Genomic DNA, 19,803 nt, shown 5'->3' with positions numbered 1-19,803 from the left:
AGATGAAAATGATAAAACAGAGAACTACCACAAACAACTGGTCTTCCTAAAAGAGAGACCAGGACAAATGAAGCAGAGACAATTCTTGTAGGTAGAATGGAAGAAAACCTTACTGAACTGAAGCCATATATATATATATATATATATATATATATATATACACACATACACACACACACAGACACAGACACACACACAGACACAGACACACACAGACACACACACACAGACACAGACACACACACACACATACACACACACACAGACACACACACACACACGCAGATGAAAAGGTCTCATACCTTTTAACCAGTCAAAAAAGACAATATGTGCAACCAAATGAAAATAAAAGTAGCATTCCTCTTAAAGTGCAAACATTTTAGTATACCGAGAGCATTGAATACAAGGAGAGAACTAGGGAGAGGTAAGTATGAATGAGATAATCAAAGGCCTTATATACTATACTCAGGAATTTTCTCTGCAAAACAGGAAGCAAAATTGGTATAAAGAGAGGAAAATGATAATTGATATGGAGTTTAAAGAGAGAGGTAAAGGTTAGTAACAGTAATTAATTACTGGGAATGAAAGAGGTCACAAAAGAAGATTCCTAAGAGGCACGAGGGCTCTCTACTGTGGTGGGTGTTCATAAATTTGTTGTGGCATCATTCTATTATGACTGTGTGGCTTTTTCCTCCCAAGCAGTGCTTGGACACATAAATGGAGGGATGGAAAATACTGATAATGTGAGCGTTTTCGTGTTAGGATGTGTGAAAGGGCAGTTCAAGGGGCTCTGCTTACAAAAGTGGTTGAAGTCAAAGGCTTATGTCAGGTAGAAGGCTCGGGATATGAGAGCTCTGGGGTCTCTGAAGAATAAGTATGTTGAGACTAAGGGAGAGATAGGATGCAAGGATGAGGATTCAAGTCCAAATAAATGGGATTTGTAAAATGAAGGTTTTAGAGATGAGCAGCTATAAAGCAGTGAATGTCAAGATTTTCTAGAATATGTGCCTGGGAATGGGTGGCGACAGTGGAGTAGAGGCAAGTCATCTCAGCTGAGGAAGTTAAGGAAATATAGCTCAGTCATGGCTGTTGGAATCATTAGGACAATGGCACTTAATTCAGAAGGAAAGGAAAACTACTGTAATAAAGCCTGACCAGGTGGTGGCGCAGTGGATAGAGTGTTAGACTGGGATGCAGAGGACCCAGGTTCGAAACTCCGAGGTTGCCAGCTTGAGCACAGGCTCATCTGGCTTGAGCAAGGCTCACCAGCTTGAGCGTGGGTTTGCTGGTTTGAGCATGGGATCATAAACGTGACCCCATGGTCACTAGCTTGAGCCCAAAGGTTGCTGGCTTGAAGCCCAAGGTTGCTGACTTGAGCACGGGTAACTCGCTCTGCTATAGCCCCCTCCCCGGTCAAGGCACATATGAGAAAGCAACCAATGAATAACTAAGGTGCCCCAACGAAGAATTGATGCTTCTCATCTCTCTCCTTCTGGTCTGTCCCTATCTGTTCCTTTCTCTGTCTGTCACAAAATAAAAGAAAAAAAAAAAAAAGACTGTAATAGGTAGATTATAATGACAGGGAAGATAAGAGGAGTTTGTAAGGCCAATAGCGGCGGCCACCATCACAGCCGCCTGGATCATGCAGGTTCTCATTTAATTCAGGCAAATTGGAATGAATCAATGGAGCCAAGAACTGGTGGGCCGTCCTTTATTCCTGCTGCACCGGGTGGACAAGAAATAAACACAGCTGGAAAACACTTCCCTTTCCATTCAGGGCTCCCAAAGCCACTGACTTTCTCTGTCTTCCCCCCCCCCCCCTTTTATTCTAGACTCCTACCGGCCAACAAGTAAAAACAAACACACAGGCACCAAAATCCACTTTTTCCGATTTTTCCTAGAATCAAAGGCCTCACTCAGTTCCCTCTGCATGCCTCCATCTTGCTCCCTACCTCTGCAACCATGCAGCTTCTCTCGCAGCTGGAACAACGTGGTCTCTCCTGCTCTAAAATGGCCTCATAGCTCCTCCTTTCAAAACTTTTCTGTGGGACAACCCCCCCCCCCTCCAGTACATATTAGCATAACCAAGCCCCTTTCCAAGCACGAAGGTAACCAGCTGCCCCACGTGGACAGCGCCATTTTTAATTGGAAGTGAGCAAAACAAGAAAATACAAATTAAACAAATGCATTTGCACAACAGTTAGTACTAGATGAGGTGGACCCTGAAAAAGAAATCTTGCAAGGGCTAAAAAGAATATTAAAGTGTCAGGTAAGAAAGCTCCAGAGGGAGGAACACACTACCTTTGGGGATGGTGGATGGAATACGGGAGGAGAAAAATCAAGACAAAAATGAGTCAGTAGTTCGAATTGATGGTGGAGAGATGTTGGTACCATTAAGCTATTCGTGAGATGCAGAGGGGAGGTTTTGTTCTTTCAGGTAGAAATTTACTTTGAGGCCATGAGTAATGGTTAGAGATTGAGTAGGCAGGGAGAGAGCCCTAGAGGTGCGTGTTCCCCTGGATGGTTCTGGAAGGGCTTTGTGGGCCAAGCCAGGGCCTGGGAGTCCTTTGGCGCGCTTATCTGCACAAGGCTGGAAGACCCACGGGACCAAGTTCCTGTCCTTGACTGAGGGGTGAGCTCCAGTCCCTAACCCTCAACCCCTGGGATCCCTGGACCTGCAACGCCCAACACGGTCCTTCCTTTTCCGCGGACGGGGTGGCATATGGCGCACGTGCTTCGGGCGGAGACGTACAGGTGGGAACGGCCCGCAAAGGGCACAGGCGCTTTGGCGGGAGTAGTTAGGGAGGGGTACGCAGGATGGGAAAGAGTTGAGAGCACGAGTTTTGCGAGCGGGAAGTGGGCGGGGCCGGGGCGAGAAGGGGCGGGGCTAGGGCGGGCGCGGGGCGGGGCCGGAAGGAAGTGGTTCCGGGTTCGCGCGCCTGCAGAGGTATCCGTGGGAGGGCTGCGGTAGGAGACGGTGGCTGTGTTGGGGGCGAGGACCGAGACGGCGGCGGCAAATGTCGGCACCTACCGGCGGGTAAGCGGCCGTGAGGGCTGAGGCCGCGTGGCGGCTCTGACCCACGGGGAGGGCGTGTCCGTTGCCCGGGAGGGGCGGTTCTCGGGATGGCGGGTGGGGCGGCGGCGCCCGGACTCCCGGCGGGTAAGCGGCCGTGAGGGCTGAGGCCGCGTGGCGGCTCCGACCCACGAGGAGGGCGTGCTCGGTGCCCCGGAGCGGCTGCGGGGGAGGACGCGGCGGCCAGGCTCGGACTCCCGGCGGGTAAGCGGCCGTGAGGGCTGAGGCAGCGTGGCGGCTCCGACCCACGGGGAAGGCGTGCCCGCTGCCCGGGAGAGGCGGTTCTTGGGATGGCGGGTGGGGCGGCGACCGCCCCTCTGCCACTACCTCCGGCCCTTGGGCCGTTGCCTCTTCTGCTTGGCGACCCGGGCACTTGCTGCCGCGGCCGCGACCCTTCCCCGTTTGGGGGCAGGCTGCGGCCCAGGCTGTTCGGAGTGTCTGCCATGGGGACGGCGGTGGGGGCTGGGGAGCGGTGTCCGGGGACGGCGGAGCCCGGGGACGGGGGATGGCGGAGCCCGGGGACGGTGAACGGCGGAGCCCGGGGACGGGGGGACAGCGGAGCCCGGGGACGGAGGATGGCGGAGCCCGGGGACGGGGGACGGCGGAGCCCGAGGACGGAGGACGGCGGAGCCCGGGGACGGTGAACGGCGGAGCCCGGGGACGTGGGGACAGCGGAGCCCGGGGACGGAGGATGGCGGAGTCCGGGGACGGGGGGACAGCGGAGCCCGGGGACGGGGGCGCGGCGGTGTCCGGGGACGGCGGAGCCCGGGGACGGAGAATGGCGGAGCCCGGGGACGGCGAACGGTGGAGTCCGGGGACGGGGGGACAGCGGAGCCCGGGGACGGCGAACGGTGGAGCCCGGGGACGGCGGACGGCGGAGCCCGGGGACGGAGGATGGCGGAGCCCGGGGACGGCGAACGGTGGAGCCCGGGGACGGGGGAACAGGGGAGTCCGGGGACGGGGGGGGGACAGCGGAGCCCGGGGATGGCGGACGGTGGAGCCCGGGGACTGGGGGCCGGCGGTGTCCGGGGATTGTACCCTGGTTTGCGGGGGGGCTGCGAACGCGTTGCCTTGGTGACCGGAGCGGAGGAGCCCGCGCTTTCTCCTTAGGGACGCTCCTGCCGCGTCGCGGGATCTTCCTCTGGAATGAGTAGTGGAGGTTGCTCTTTAGCCTGCAGTGGTAAGTAAGCCTTGCCTGTTTAGAATCCTATACTGAAAATTGGCTCATCTCTTGTGCTTCTCTACCGTATATTAGGGAACCGGGCCAGTCACTGTCAGGATTGTCTTGACCCAGGGGTGGGTGGGTGGGGAGAAATGGGAAAGAAACTTAATTCTTCCAGATATTTTCCTGCCGAGGTGCTTTTCGAGTTGCCCCTTCCGTGATGGTTTTGGGTTGTTGTTTTTTTTTTGTGAAACAGTAAAAACTACACGTACAAATCGGGAGTGCCTGTTAGAGTACTGGCCTGGTAACCTTTGTGACGTTCTTCCGAATGTGAACTGGTACGAATGAAAGACTGCAATTTGGAAAGAAAACGGTTTTGGTATGGATTCGTGGGTGCTTTATTTTTCAACGGTGTTTTAAAAATTGAGGTAACATTGGTTCATAACAAGTTTTGGTGTACAACATAATTTAATGCTGTTTTAATGGTGCCATTAGAGAGAGACAGAGACAGAAAATAACAGTATGTGCCCTGACTAGGAATCGAACTGGCAATCTCTGTGCTTCAGGTCAGCAGTCCAACCAACTGAGCTACCCCGCCAGGGCTTATAAAGGATTTCTGTAGGAACACTTTTGGGCCATTTCTGTTTTCTGCAGCCACACGCAGATAGCCAGCCTTCTCTATCCTTTCTGTTGTTGATAGCATTTCAGTTTCTCATGTTGTAGTCCATCTTTACCAGTTTAATAAAGTTTATCTAGGTGAGGCAAAGGCATTGTAGAGTGAGTAGGAGATTAGAAGTCAGGACTTCCTTGAGTTCCAGTGTCTCTGATTACCTTGAACAAGTCACTTGTCTTTCCTGAGGGACTATTTCCTCAACTTCGCTTTAAAGGTTATAGAGCATTTTGCCTTACCTTTCATACAGAGTGATTTTGAGGGTTAAATGAGACATTCACGGAAACATACATTTAAACATACTTTGTCTTGTTCCTAATTATTTTCATCTTGTAAGAGTTTCAGGGCACAAAAGCATTTTGACTTTTTAAAGTTAATATCTGAATTCAAAAAGGTTGTTTGCGATGCCCTTTGTCTCCCATTCAAGTGCTAACCAGGCCCGACCCTGCTTAGCTTCGGAGATCAGGAGGTTCAGGGTGGTAGGGCCCTAGACGCTTTGCTATACCCTTTGTACCCACACTGTTTCACTCTTTAAATTTGAAGTTTTTCGGACTAGCGTGCGGAGGACCCGGGTTCGATTCCCGGCCAGGGCACACAGGAGAAGCGCCCATTTGCTTCTCCACCCCTCCGCCGCGCTTTCCTCTCTGTCTCTCTCTTCCCCTCCCGCAGCCAAGGCTCCATTGGAGCAAAGATGGCCCGGGCGCTGGGGATGGCTCTGTGGCCTCTGCCTCAGGCGCTAGAGTAGCTCTGGTCGCAACATGGCGACGCTCAGGATGGGCAGTGGCTCTGGTCGCAACATGGCGACGCCCAGGATGGGCAGAGCATCGCCCCCTGGTGGGCAGAGCGTCGCCCCCTGGTGGGCGTGCCGGGTGGATCCCGGTCGCGTGCATGCGGGAGTCTGTCTGACTGTCTCTCCCTGTTTCCAGCTTCAGAAAAATGAAAAAAAAAAAAAAATGAAAAAAGAAATTAAAATAAATTTGAAGTTTTATGATGCTGCCCCAGACTATATTAAAAACGCTATCAGAATTATAAAATTAGGTGAGTGAGTGAATCTACACCAATGTTGAAGGAGAAAATATTTAAAGGCACTATATATAAAGCTAAGGAGAACAGATATAAAGCTAAATAAAACACAATCCTTGGGATCAAAATATATAAATAAAACATAGTCTTTGTGCTTTACAGGCTAGCAGTGGTAGTCAACCTGGTCCCTGCCGCCCACTAGTGGGCGTTCCAGCTTTCATGGTGGGCTGTAGTGGAGCAACCGAAGTATAAATACAAAGATAGATTTAACTATAGTAAGTTGTTTTATAAAGATTTATTCTGCCAAACTTAGCGAAAATCCAACAGAAAGTACTTGGTAAGTAATTATTATTATATGCTTTAACTTGCTGTAACTCTGCTTTATAAATTTTATAAAGTAACTTCCCTACTTTATAAATCACCATTACTGTGGAACTGGTGGTGGTTAGAAAATTTTACTACTAACAGAGATACAAAAGTGGGCGGTAGGAATAAAAAGGTTAACTACTCCTGGGCTACAGAATGTCCAGGCAGTTCAAGGGCATAAAAGCTGCTTTCCAAATTTAGACAGCAATTTTAGATGTGATGCAGGATGACAACTATTATGGAGTGTGCCGAAGTCCAATTCTACTGACTGAGCATCTGTGAAATAACCAGGCAGTCCCTTCAGGGTCACTGTTCTGAAGGTAGGAGTTTCAAGGTGGGGAAGTGTTAGTATTGGAGGCTCAGAACCTGGATTTTAATTTCGGGTCTTTCATTGGAGCAGATTGGTTAATTTTTTTGAGGCTCGCTTTCTGCAACCATAAAATGGAGGTAATCTCGGCTTCCTCAAAGGCACGTGAGGATGAAATGAGAGTAGTTGCCACACATTTAGTGACCATTAAGTACTGGCACTCATCTGATCTCTGTATTTCCCCATGTATAAGATTCACCCTTTTTTGAAAAATTTGGGGTCTAAAAACTGGGTGCGTCTTATACAGTGGTTGTAGATTTTTTTAACTTGCATTTCTCGCTTTTTCATGTGGGTGAGAAGTTGTATGAATTTTATGATGAATAAAATTTGAGTTCAATAACTATGTAATACATTTTTTTTTCTCAAATTTTGGGCCCCAAAATTAAAGGTGTGTCTTATACATGGGAGCCCCTTACACATGGGGAAATATGGTATCCACTGAAGATTTAGCATCTCCAGGAAATAAACTGGGTCTCTTCCAACTTTGTATACCTAGCAGTCAGGTAGTAATGTCTGCTAAGTTAACATACAGTGTGACTGCTGATAAAAATTTAATTTGGACCATGGAAGAAGACAATATGTAAATGTGGAAAATATGGGAAATTGAATATTTGCAGTTGCTAATAAGGAATGAACGAAACATTTTCTTTCTTGTGCTTTCTTTTGGTTTATCTTTTTTTTTTAGGTTATTTTTACCATGGAAATAAATGTACTGGGTTTTTTTATCCTTTTGTTTGTATTGATAAATATGTTTAGTGCAATGCAATGCATTTTCCTTTATCGCTGCTTTAAATGCATACTGTGGAATCTGGTATGTAATGCTTTTATTGTTATTGTTTAAAAAATCTGTAATTTAGTTTAAGAATACCAGGAGTGTAGTGTCAGAGGGTTTTTTTTTTTTTTTTTTTTTTTTTTCATTTTTCTGAAGCTGGAAACAGAGAGAGACAGTCAGACAGACTCCCGCATGCGCCCGACCGGGATCCACCCGGCACGCCCACCATGGGGCGACGCTCTGCCCACCAGGGGGCGATGCTCTGCCCATCCTGGGCGTCGCCATGTTGCGACCAGAGCCACTCTAGCGCCTGAGGCAGCGGCCACAGGGCCATCCCCAGCGCCCGGGCCATCTTTGCTCCAATGGTGCCTTGGCTGCGGGAGGGAAAGAGAGAGACAGAGAGGAAGGCGCGGCGGAGGGGTGGAGAAGCAGATGGGCGCTTCTCCTGTGTGCCCTGGCCGGGAGTCGAACCCGGGTCCTCCGCACGCTAGGCCGATGCTCTACCGCTAAGCCAACCGGACAGGGCAGAGGTTTTAACATTTCTAGGTAGAAGGGCCTTTCTGGCTTTTGTTTGTTTTAGTTAGGAAATTCTATTTATTGCATTATGATAAGAGAGTATTGTTTATAATATTTCTATTTTGTGAAAGTTACTGATGTTTTCTAAAATTTTTATTTATTGATGTTTTGAGAGAGAGAGGAAGGGAGAGAGACAGATAGAAACACTGGTCTGTTTCTGTATGTGCCCTGACTGGGGATTGAACCAGCTACCTTTGTGTATCGAGGAGGCTCTAACTAACCAAGCAATCTATCTGGTCAGGGCAGAAGTTACTGATGTTTTACTTGTAACCTAATATATGACTATTTTTGGTGAATGAAGTGTGGGCATTTTGGAAGAATGTGTATTCTTTAGTATCAGAGTGCAGAGTTTGATAAATATCTTTAAGATTTGCCCCATTGGTTATAGTGTTTAGATCTTCTATCTCCCTGTTTTTGGTTCACCTAATTAATATACCACCGAGAATGCTATAATAAAGTCTCCTATTATTAGTGTGTTTCTATCACTGTCTCTTTGCATCTCTTGTAGTTTTTGTTTCATAAAGGTGGTTGCTATGTCACATTCATGTGAATATGTAAATTTTAATATCTTCATCGTGAATTGTGGCTTTAACCATTAAAAAATGTCTTTCTGCCGTGGCCAGGTAGCTTGCCTGATTGGAGTGTTTTACCAAAGCACAGAGGTTGCTGGTTCAATCCCCAGTCAGAGCACATACAGGAACAGATCAATGTTCCTCTCTCTTTCTTTCTCTCTCTCCCTCCCTCCCTCTCCCTCACTCCCACCTTTCCTCGCTTGCTAAAATCAATCAATTAAAAAAAATTTAAGTGTCTTTTTTTGCATGAATGATTTGTTGCTTGAATTCTGCCTTGCCTAATCCCAGGTTTGACACCCCTGCTCTCCTTTTGGGAACATCTGCCTTAGCCACCCTTTTATTTTTAACCTTTTCGAATCACTTTGTTTTAGATACAGCTTTTGTACAACTCCTTGAGTTTTGTTTTGTGATCCAAAGTGACACTTTTTATTTTAGTGAGTTGAGCCCATTCATATTTATTATTAGGACTGATGTATTTGGTCTCAACTTTACCACAATATTTTATAATTACATGTGTTTTGTTATATTTGCAGTTTCTTTTGCTGTGAGGTGCATTTTTTTTCTCTTTAAAAACAATTGGGTTATTTAGGAAGGTTTGTATTTCTGTTAATCTTTGTACTTAAACCTTTTAAAATGCCCTTAACTCCCTCCCCTGTTTCTTTATTTATCCTTTTGAGTGTGAGAAATACATTGCATTCATGAAATCAAAGGAGGATAATGTTAGGCAACAGTGGGGTTCTGTTTCCACGTCCAGCTCCTGGTTACTGAGAACTGGTGACACCTCGCCAAGGGACTACTCCATGCTCTGGTCTCAGGTCTGCCTTCCTGTGGTCGACTGATCGCCCTCTTGTTCTGTGGGCTCTGACTTGGTCAGGTTCTATGCTGAGAATGTGGAGCCTTTGTTTGTTTGTTTGTTTTTCTGTTCTTTTTTTTTTTTTTTTTTTGACAGGCAGAGAGAAGGACAGACAGGAAAGGAGAGAGATGAGAAGCATTAATTCTTCGTTGCGGCACCTAAGTTATTCATTGACTGCTTTCTCATATGTGCCTTTACTGGGAGGCTGCAGCCCAGCGAGTGACCCCTTTCTCAAGCTAGTGACCTTGGGTTCAAGCCAGCGACTTTGGGCTTCAAGCCAGCAATTTTGAGGCTCAAGCCAGCGACCATGGGGTCATGTCTATGATCCCACGCTCAAGCCAGCGACCCAGCGCTCAAGCTGGTGAGCCCGCGCTTGTGCCAGTAGAGCCCAAGCCCTTTTTATGTTAATCTACTGAAATGTTACATCTCCTAGAGAAGCCTCCTAAGTCAATCCACAGTTATGACATCAAGCCACTTCTTATCTATATGTAAATTCACACACACACTAACTGAGCCCTGCGCAGAAGGCAGAGTCTGTTTATCATGGCTGTGCACACTATATTAATTCCTATCCAGATGGCATAACTTTATTTAATTTTCTTAATTGCTTTTAATATATCCTAATTATTTTTATATATCTTCTATATTTTTCTGTATTTCTATATATTGAATTACTATAACCTTATATTACTGCAACATTCCACCCCTCGATCCCAGCAAGCTCTATGCTTGCAGGGATCATTAGAAAACTTTTCTATTCCTTTTTAAACATATATTGCAAGTGGGATTACATGCCTTTAATCATAATATAATCATAACAAACAAGCATATAAGTATTATTATTTCCTAATTCCAGTCCATATTAATGTAAAGGTATGAATACCTTGTTCAGTATAATATACTGGATTTAATAAATTCCATGTTGGTTTACAACTCAGTGTTGAAAATATAGACCCTATAGTCTCTCTAAAATTTCAAGGTTCACCCAGTCCTTTTGCATCATGGTCTAAGATGACGCTCCTACTGTCAGGTATCAGTCTCAGTTCCGTTATAATGTTCTGTTCTTGTCCAGCTTTTGAGATAAGTTTTTTAGTCTCATTATGGAGTACTTCAAGTTTTTTGAAGGTTTCTCCATAATCTTTTTCCTTGTTCATATGTTCTTCCTGCAGTTCGCTGAACGTGGTTGTCGGTAATATTTTAATGTGCCGTGAATTGCATATGATGAGTATATGGTTTTTCCGTTGATTGTCACGTCCAAGGTGTCGGTGATTAGTTTGCAGGTGTCAATGAGTCGTCTGCGATGTTATCCGCTGTCCAGTTCCCTGAGTTCCCAGTGTGATCCCAGTAGATCAGGTTGGTGTTGTAGTGTACAATGGCGAAGTTTCCTAAATTATAAAATGATTCCCTCAGGGTGCTTTCCACCACGGTAGATCAGAAACGTTTATGACTAGCTGCTATGTGGTTATGTATGTATTTTTTGCCCATGTTATTAGTTCTGGTTTCAAGAAGTAAGGTTTGGCATATATCAAATGCCTACTGGCATTACATGTTTACCATTTACTAATTTGTGTGGTAAAGGTATTGTATGGAATCCTAATAGTGTTGTGCCTCCTGCTATAGTTTTAATAGTGAATTCGCATTGTGACATTATGCATCCTACTGGTTCTGATGGTTCCAATACTAAATTTTGTGTCCAGAGGGGTAAGTATCCTTCTCCTCTCATCATGTCTCTGATATCTCTTAGTGCAAAGGTTAGTTGATCTTGGGTTCTTTGGCAAGCTGTTAGCAAAGCTAAGTTTCGTGTGAAATTCCTTAGGCTTTGTATATCAACATCTAGGTAATCTATTCTTTCTTTGGATGCTTTTTCCAATAGTTGTATTTGTGCCTCCGTGTGTGTTGCTATATCAATTGCAGTCGCAAAATGTTTTATAGTAAGTCTAGAGTTTTTTCATATTCTCTCTTATTTGTTAGTTCTAATTCTGCTAGTTTTGTTGTGATCCTGTCAATTTTGATTGTGTTGTATACTGATGTTGATATTACTAAAGGTGACATTCCAATAGCTGCTGTTTCTAGAAATTATAAAAGTTTTCTTCCTCTATTTATGTCTACTCTCTTTGGTAGTATTATCTTTTCTTTAAGTGATGCACATTGTAGTACAGGGGTCCCCAAACTACGGCCCGCGGGCCGCATGCGGCCCCCTGAGGCCATTTATCCGGCCCCGCCGCACACCCAGAAGGGGCACCTCTTTCACTGGTGGTCAGTGAGAGGAGCATAGTTCCCATTGAAATACTGGTCAGTTTGTTGATTCAAATTTACTTGTTCTCTATTTTAAATATTGTATTCGTTCCCATTTTGTTTTTTTATTTTAAAATAAGATATGTGTAGTGTGCATAGGGATTTGTTCATAGTTTTTTTATAGTCCGGCCCTCCAACGGTCTGAGGGACAGTGAACTGGCCCCCTGTGTAAAAAGTTTGGGGACCCCTGTTGTAGTATGTGTTCAAATACTGTAAATGTTTCTAAATGGAATTGTATTCTTGTTTGTGTCACCAATGGTCTCATGATTTTCAGTGGTTTTTCTGCAAGTGTGATGTATGGTGGTGCTTGCTTTGAGGTAGGTTTTGGTCTGAGAATTCCATATGAAAATAATGGGTCATAGTGTAATGTTCTCAAGCAATGATGTCATTATAACATCCTCTATGTATTATGCATGAGTCTAATGGTCTCACATAACAATCTTGTCTAGAAACTTGTGTGAAAAATAAATCTGCCGATGAAAAGAAGAATTTGTAACTGGTGTATGTGTTTGTAGAATTACTTTTGTCTATGAATCTTCTGATGGCATTAACATGTAATATGTAAACGATGATTGGTGCATGTGACCCTAAAATTCTTTGGGTGGTAAGTGGATTTGTTTGTGCACCAAATGTGTAATACCAGTGTAATGTTTTATAATTGTAACTTGCATTATAGTGTAAATCTAATGAGTCTAATAACCCAAAACACGAGTGGTGTCTTATGTCTGGATTCCTTAAGATTTCTGGTGCCTCCATTATTTCTGGGAATGTGTATATTTGCATGCCATTCATAATTGACACGTGTATTTGTTTGGGTGATATGGTCCAAATACATGTGGATTGCAACTGAATAACTTAAGCGCTTTAGGAAATAGATTAAATGATATTACAATGTATGGTAATGAGATTACTCTAATTGTGTTAAATATGTTGCTTTCTGCGCACTATGATATCTTGTGTAGTTTTGGTGCTGTTATGTTGATTTTCCATTTGGGTATACTTGTGTTGTCTTGTATATATGTTTGTTAGGAAAAATGGATATATCATTGTTTGTGTATCAAATGATGAGTTGGTCAGCCCTGTATAATTATATGTATAGTAAGATATATTGGCCACTATATCTGCCAGATATTTATGTTTGGGCCTTTATGCAATTACTTTTCCTCCAAAGGTAATATTAAGGCATCTTATATATTTTGTTTTATGTATGGTGCCATTACACAAATGTGTATGATTTAGATGAAATTCTGTATTTTCTAGTAATCCTAGCTTTTCAGCTAATGTTGGCCTAATTACTTCTGGATAGAGTGGTGTAATATAATTCTGTTTAGCCTGACCTGTGGTGGCGCAGTGGATAAAGCGTCAACCTGGAAATGCTGAGGTTGTCGGTTCAAAACCCTGGGCTTGCCTAGTCAAGGCACATATGGGAGTTGATGCTTCCTGCTCCTCCTTTTCTCTCTCTCTCTCTCTCTCTCTCTCTTCCCTCTCTATAATGAATAAATAAAAAAATAATCCTATAATTCTTTTTGATGATACCTTTAACTGTAAATTAGAAACAAAATGTTTGAGGACACCTGCTTGTAATAAATCTTTGGTTTGCCATGGTATCCATGTAGGTGGTACACAATTTAAAAGTAATGTAATATCAATGGTTGGATGTATGTAATTATCATGCAGCCAGTGTTTAATAGAATTTATGGACTGGTTAACTAGTCCTGAATACAAGCATATATGTTGAATCTTACCAAAAATTGGTGTGCCAGTAATAGGAATTGGTCTTTCGAATATGGGTTTCTGTATAAGATCAGTTGATATTTGTGGCAATGTCTAAATGCCCAGAAGCCTTGATTGTATTTCAAAAATTCTTCTAGGGTGATGGCTTCCTGGAATGGTGTATACATTTGTGAATGTAGTTTGTTCCCTAAGTTATTCCTTCAGAGAAGTCAAATATCTTATAATTTTGTCTGGGGGGAATACAGTAAATGAGGCAAAAATTGCCATAGCTTGGGAAATTTGGGAATCCTATGAGATAATACTGTATGTATGTAATGTCTCCTTTCATGATGTGTCATATTAAAATTACTATTTGTATTAAATCCTAATGGTAGCCTTGGGTTATTTTTTGGGGGTGAATAATACAGTTTTCTGTTAAAAAGTGTATTTGTGTTGGATGTCACGCTAATTGTTGTGTTTTTCTCTATTTTCTCTGTTACTCCTATTTTGTCTGATTGTATTTCTTCATAATCCTCATCATTCATTTCATAATCTTTATAATCTGTTATCATCTGATACTGGTTGATACCAGAAATATATCAGATGATTCATAAATGGTAGGTAATTTCTTTTTTTTCTTTATTAATTTTAATGGGATGACATTGATAAATCAGGGTACATATGTTCAGAGAAAACATCTCCAGATTATTTTGACATTTGATTATGTTGCATACCCCTCACCCAAAGTCAGATTGTCTTCCATCACCTTCTATCTGGTTTTTTTTTGTGGTCCTCTGCCCCCCGGTTACCATCACACTCTTGTCCTTGTCCCTGAGTCTCATTTTTATGTCCCATCCATGTATGGAATCATATAGTTCTTAGTTTTTTCTGATTTACTTATTTCACTCTGTATAAGGTTATCAAGGTCCATCCATGTTATTGTAAATGATCTGATGTCATCATTTCTTATGGCTGAGTAGTATTCCATAGTATATGTGTACCAAAGCTTTTTAATCCACTCGTCCACTGACGGACACTTGGGCTGTTTCCAGATCTTCGCTATTGTGAACAATGCTGCCATAAACATGAGGGTCAAAAAATGGGCAAAAGAAATGAATAGACACTTCTCCAAGAAGGACATACAGATAGACGGCCAATAGAAATATGAAAAAATGCTCAATATCACTAATCATTAGAGAAATGCAAATTAAAACCACAATGAGATATCATCTCACACCAGTCAGAATGGCGCTCATCAACAAAACAACACAGAATAAGTGCTGACGAGGATGTGGAGAAAAGAGACCCTCCTGCACTGCTCGTGGGAATGCAGACTGGTGCAGCCACTGTGGAAAACAGCATGGAGATTCCTCAGAAAATTAAAAATCGAACTGCCTTTTGACCCAGTTATCCCACTGTTAGGAATATACCCTAAGAACACCATAGCACTGTTCCAAAGGAGAAATGCACTCCCATGTTTATGGTAGGTAATTCTTTTTTTTTTTTTTTTTGTATTTTTCTGAAGCTGGAAACGGGGAGAGACAGTCAGACAGACTCCCACATGCGCCCGACCTGGATCCACCCGGCACGCCCACCAGGGGCGAAGTTCTGCTCACCAGGGGGCGATGCTCTGCCCCTCCGGGGCATTGCTCTGCCGCGACCAGAACCACTCTAGCTCCTGGGGCAGAGGCCAAGGAGCCATCCCCAGCGCCTGGGCCATCTTTGCTCCAATGGAGCCTCGCTGCGGGAGGGGAAGAGAGAGACAGAGAGGAAGGAGAGGGGGAGGGGTGGAGAAGCAGATGGGCGCTTCTCCTGTGTGCCCTGGCCGGGAATCGAACCTGGGACTTCTGCACGCCAGGCCGATGCTCTACCACTGAGCCAACCGGCCAGGGCTATGGTAGGTAATTCTTGATGCTCTTTGTATACATGCCAAATTTTCTCTAAGAATGTATGGGTCTTGTCATATGTTGGTAGAATTGGTAGTGGTGCATCTGTAAATGCATTATTAATGGGGTCCTTTATAACTTTATGTGACTGAATTGGGAGTTCCAATAATTCTAGGTCTACAATTGATGTAGATTTTAGTCTTAAGTGTTGTTGGAACCATTTTTCTTTTAGGCATGTATCTATTGTAGTATCTTATCTAATTGTGAATGAAAATTGAAATTCTCCTAAAAATTGATATTCACAGTATGCTTTCTTTAGATCTGTTGGGCATAATAGAAATGGGTTTGTATAAAAAAATATCTTGTTATTCTACCTGAGTGTGTTGTTGTTGTCAAGTATATAATAAAGAAATGAATTGTTGCTTGTTATTATATGTGGTGCATGAAAAATTAGATGTGATTTTTGTGCATATTGTGTAAGTTTAAATTTGTGTGCAGTTAGTACATTAGGAAATTTAAAGGTAGTCACAATATTAGTAGCAGTAATGGCATTGTTATTATTGTTAGCATTATTAGCATTACACCCTAATATTACATTGACAACCAGGATGACCCACCTCATGATCATATTGGATGATTTCATTCTGGTTTGGCCACTGTCTGGGTTGTCTCCTATGCACTCTATACAGGTGTTCTACTATTTCACTTAACTCGGGCTCTGGAGCGGATTCCTCTGTGTTATATGGAGCAATGCTTTCCCTAGGCTCTTGTTTGTAATCGTGATAATCTTCAGAATTTAAAAATGGTCAAGTATCTGGATGAACTCCCCAGGGGGGATTTTCTAAATCTCTGTAAATTGGCTTGTCTACGTGGGTTATAAATGGCTGTCATAGCTAACTCCAGGTAGTACTGTATATATAGCAATGCTTGTTCTAATGGGCCTCCGCTTGGTAGATGTTCTACCATTGATTGGATGCCATCGAGGGTACAATAATGTATTTGCTCCCTACAGGCCTCAGTCAGAATCTGTGGCCAAGCCTTTTCTGCATTCAAATTCTGATTATTTTTATGCAGGAGGTACCAGGGGGTATGGATTGGTTCTGGATAATACATATAGGTCCTTCATCAATGTGGAGTGATCAAAGCTGGACTTTCTTGTTTTTCCTTATATTGTGCCCCTGTGGGCATTTTTGGTGGTGAGGGTAATTATCTAGATCTGAATCTTCACTTTTTGGAGTTTTTCCTCCGTTATTGATGGCAATTCGGATTCAAAATGTAAATTGGGATTAAATGGTTCCCTAGATGTGGCCACCCTTTTTTTATTAATTTAAATTCGTATTTTTCAAATATTATTGGTGATAATGGCTCATCAGAGTCCCAGTATCCTGTGAAGTCTGATTTAAAATCTGGGGATTTGGGTTATCTATTCAAAAAAATGAAAAAGTTTTAATCTTGTTTTTGTTTTGGTTGTTCTGGGTTCATTAGTATACGAATATCTTCCCAGAGGCCATCAAAATCTCCCATTAGATATGAGTCCCATAAATATTTTCTAACTTTGTCCTTTAATTTTGGTGGTCCTGCTGCCAGGACGTCTACTATTTATTCTACTGTTTTCTCCAGAATGTCCCGTGGTCTAAAATGCAGAGAGTATTATTATTAATTTGAGAGCAGCGGCATATCTGTGTTCCGTTGCTCAGGCAATTTCTATTGGCACACCAGGTTATATATAGAATTATAATCTTATAAGGTACGATCATAAGGAGTACCAGGATCCAGATTAACAATTTTACTAAATTAAACATTCTGTCACTTGATGTAAGGTTATCTACTTTGATCTGTTGTATTTGTCCCTGTTTATTTACTGTCCACACGGTGTTGTATCCTGCACTGCAGATTATTCCCTGTTGGAAGAGAGGTGCATCCTTAGGGGATTTTACTATTATTTTATAGGGTGGATTTTTCTTAATTTTAAGGAGACATCTCGTTTAATTTTTGCTTGTTCTAAACGGGGTTTAACCAGTTCTTCGAGGGGAGAACTTCTGTTTACTCTTGGTCTACTGTTTAGGGCAAAGCATGCTTCGTTAAGAGGTGCTTGTAAATTGTTAAATTTTCTATCTATTAATAATGTATGACATTTGGCCCATTATGTCTCTCTATTATTCCTGATGCTGTTGGGTTATATGGCATATGAAAATTCCAATCTATATTATTTACAGCAGCTAAAGATTGTACTTGGCTGGCTGTAAAATGAATTCCTTGATCTGAATCTATGATTTTAGGAGTTCCAAAGAATGTTTTCCACATATTTGATGTCTTAATTGTAGTGGCTGCCGATGGGTGTTTTGCTGCCAAGGCAAACATTATTTCTGTACGTACGTCAACCATCGTACCTGCATATTTTTGTTGGAAAGGCCATAGCAAGGGTCTAATAAAATCAATTTGGGCTTGAAAATTTGTTATTTGGGGTCTGTCTGACCCTGGTGGCTCTGTTGTCCGGAATGTATATACATTTTTACAGGCTGTACGTCTATTAATGCCTTTCTTTATGTCTTCTATTTTTTTTTTTCTTCATTTTTCTTAAGCTGGAAACAGGGAGAGACAGTCAGACAGACTCCTGCATGCGCCCGACCGGGATCCACCCGGCACGCCCACCAGGGGCGATGCTCTGCCCACCAGGGGGCGATGCTCTGCCCATCCTGGGCGTCGCCATGTTGCGACCAGAGCCACTCTAGCCCCTGAGGCAGAGGCCACAGAGCCATCCCCAGCGCCCGGGCCATCTTTGCTCCAATGGAGCCTTGGCTGCGGGAGGGGAAGGGAGAGACAGAGAGGAAAGCGCGGCGGAGGGGTGGAGAAGCAAATGAGCGCTTCTCCTGTGTGCCCTGGCCGGGAATCGAACCTGGGTCCTCCGCACGCTAGGCCGACGCTCTACCGCTGAGCCAACCGGCCAGGGCCTATGTCTTCTATTTTTGCCTTTAAATTTCTGGTTCTAAACCATTCTATCATTGCTGTTTGTCCTGGATGTCCTAATTGGATGTGAATTTCCTTTACAAACTCGAGCGAGGAATCTAAGTATTCCTCTTGTATTTTATATTTATCCCCTTCCCTTTTTAACTTGATTGTAGGTATTGGGGGTATTTGATACTCTCCTATATCTTCATCTTTTTCTAACCTCAACTTTATCCCATATGTTTTTGTTGTATCCCTAATATTAATTTCTTCGCCTACTTTCATTCCTCTTGCTAGCTTATCTGCTACTTGATTCCCTAGTGTGCTTGGAGAATTATCTGTGGCATGAGCTGTTATATAGGTTACATAGTGCTTTATGTATGATGTTAATTCATCTAGTTTTTCCCAGTATTCTCTGGACCAGAGGTCCCTTCCATTAATTTGCCAATTATTTTGTTTCCATTTTCCTGACCATTCTGTAATTTCTTATATACTGCCATTGAATCAGTAAAAACATATACTTTGGGTAGCCCCTTCTCCATAGCATATTCCACTGCCAGAAGGACTCCTATTAGCTCTGCATGTTGGGCCGAGTCGGTCTTACCTTCCTACATGATCGCTGTATTTGTTGCCAGATTGAAAGCTGCTGCTCTCCATTTGGTGGAGTCACCGGCTACGGAGACTGATCCAACTGTAAACTAGACATTTTTCAGTGAGGGTCTATATTTAGGCCCTACCACCCCTAGATTCTCGGGTACCCTTCGGTTCTGGACAATCTGTCTTGTGGGGTCTATCTACAGTTTGGAGACTTCCTCTGTGAGAAGGGTTGGTTCGCCAGTGCTCCTTATTTCTCTGGAGTTTATGTAACCATTTCCATGCCAGCACTGTCTCCTCAATTTGGATACCTGCCAATTCCTCGGCAGACATTTTAAGCCATGCCTTGAGGGGTAGTAAGGATCTATTACTGGTTTTTGTCCTGTTAGTGGAGGAGCTCTGTATGGAGGAGCACTGCGTATAGTACCCATATATGTTTCTCATAGGGTGAACATTTATTGTGGCAGTATGGGAATCTTTGGGACCAGAAGCCTACTGGTGTTCTTTATCACTTGGTCTTTTTTTTTTTTTTTAATTTTATTTACTCATTTTAGAGAGGAGAGAGAAAGGGAAAGAGAGAGACAGAGAGAGAAGGTGGGGAGGAGCTGGAAGCATCAACTCCCATATGTGCCTTGACCAGGCAAGCCCAGGGTTTCGAACCGGCAACCTCAGCATTTCCAAGTTGACATTTTATCCACTGCGCCACCACAGGTCAGGCCTTGGTCTTTTTTTTATATAGGCCCCAACATCGTGAGTTCCAGTGACTATTACATCTAATGTGATTGTGTCTCCTGGTTTTGGTGCTGCTAATTTTTGATGGTGCTCTAAATATTCTTTTAATTGTTCTAAGGCTTCTTGTTGCTCTTTCCCCCATGTAAAATCTATTGCCTTCCTAGTTACTTTATATATTGGCTCTGCTAATACTGACAAAATAT

General features: G+C 43.4%; 2 protein-coding genes across 6 annotated transcripts in view; both read left to right on the top strand.

Annotated features, from left to right (window-relative positions):
* Window positions 1-2,993: 2,993 nt before the first annotated feature.
* BCLAF3 (BCLAF1 and THRAP3 family member 3) overlaps window positions 2,994-19,803 on the top strand; it is a 73,813-nt gene continuing 57,003 nt past the window's right edge. For 3 of the 5 annotated variants that reach the window (XM_066357669.1, XM_066357670.1, XM_066357665.1), the window contains exons 1-4: window positions 4,122-4,253; window positions 4,492-4,663; window positions 6,496-6,614; window positions 10,604-10,787. The gene's annotated coding sequence lies outside the window, so the exon portion shown is untranslated. Of the gene's footprint in view, window positions 3,038-4,121; window positions 4,254-4,491; window positions 4,664-6,495; window positions 6,615-10,603; window positions 10,788-19,803 lie in introns of those variants that run through there. The other 2 variants (XM_066357666.1, XM_066357667.1) reach the window with 2 other exon arrangements.
* The window catches only part of SH3KBP1 (SH3 domain containing kinase binding protein 1), a 442,009-nt gene continuing 425,224 nt past the window's right edge, over window positions 3,019-19,803 (top strand). Inside the window, exon 1 of the mRNA XM_066357664.1 lies at window positions 3,019-3,037. The gene's annotated coding sequence lies outside the window, so the exon portion shown is untranslated. The remainder of the gene's footprint in view (window positions 3,038-19,803) is intronic.

Source organism: Saccopteryx leptura, chromosome X (genome assembly GCF_036850995.1).
Source record: "Saccopteryx leptura isolate mSacLep1 chromosome X, mSacLep1_pri_phased_curated, whole genome shotgun sequence".
NCBI lineage: Eukaryota > Metazoa > Chordata > Mammalia > Chiroptera > Emballonuridae > Saccopteryx > Saccopteryx leptura.
The sequence above is the reverse complement of the archived record's forward strand: the minus strand, read 5'-3'. Positions and strand labels throughout refer to the sequence as shown.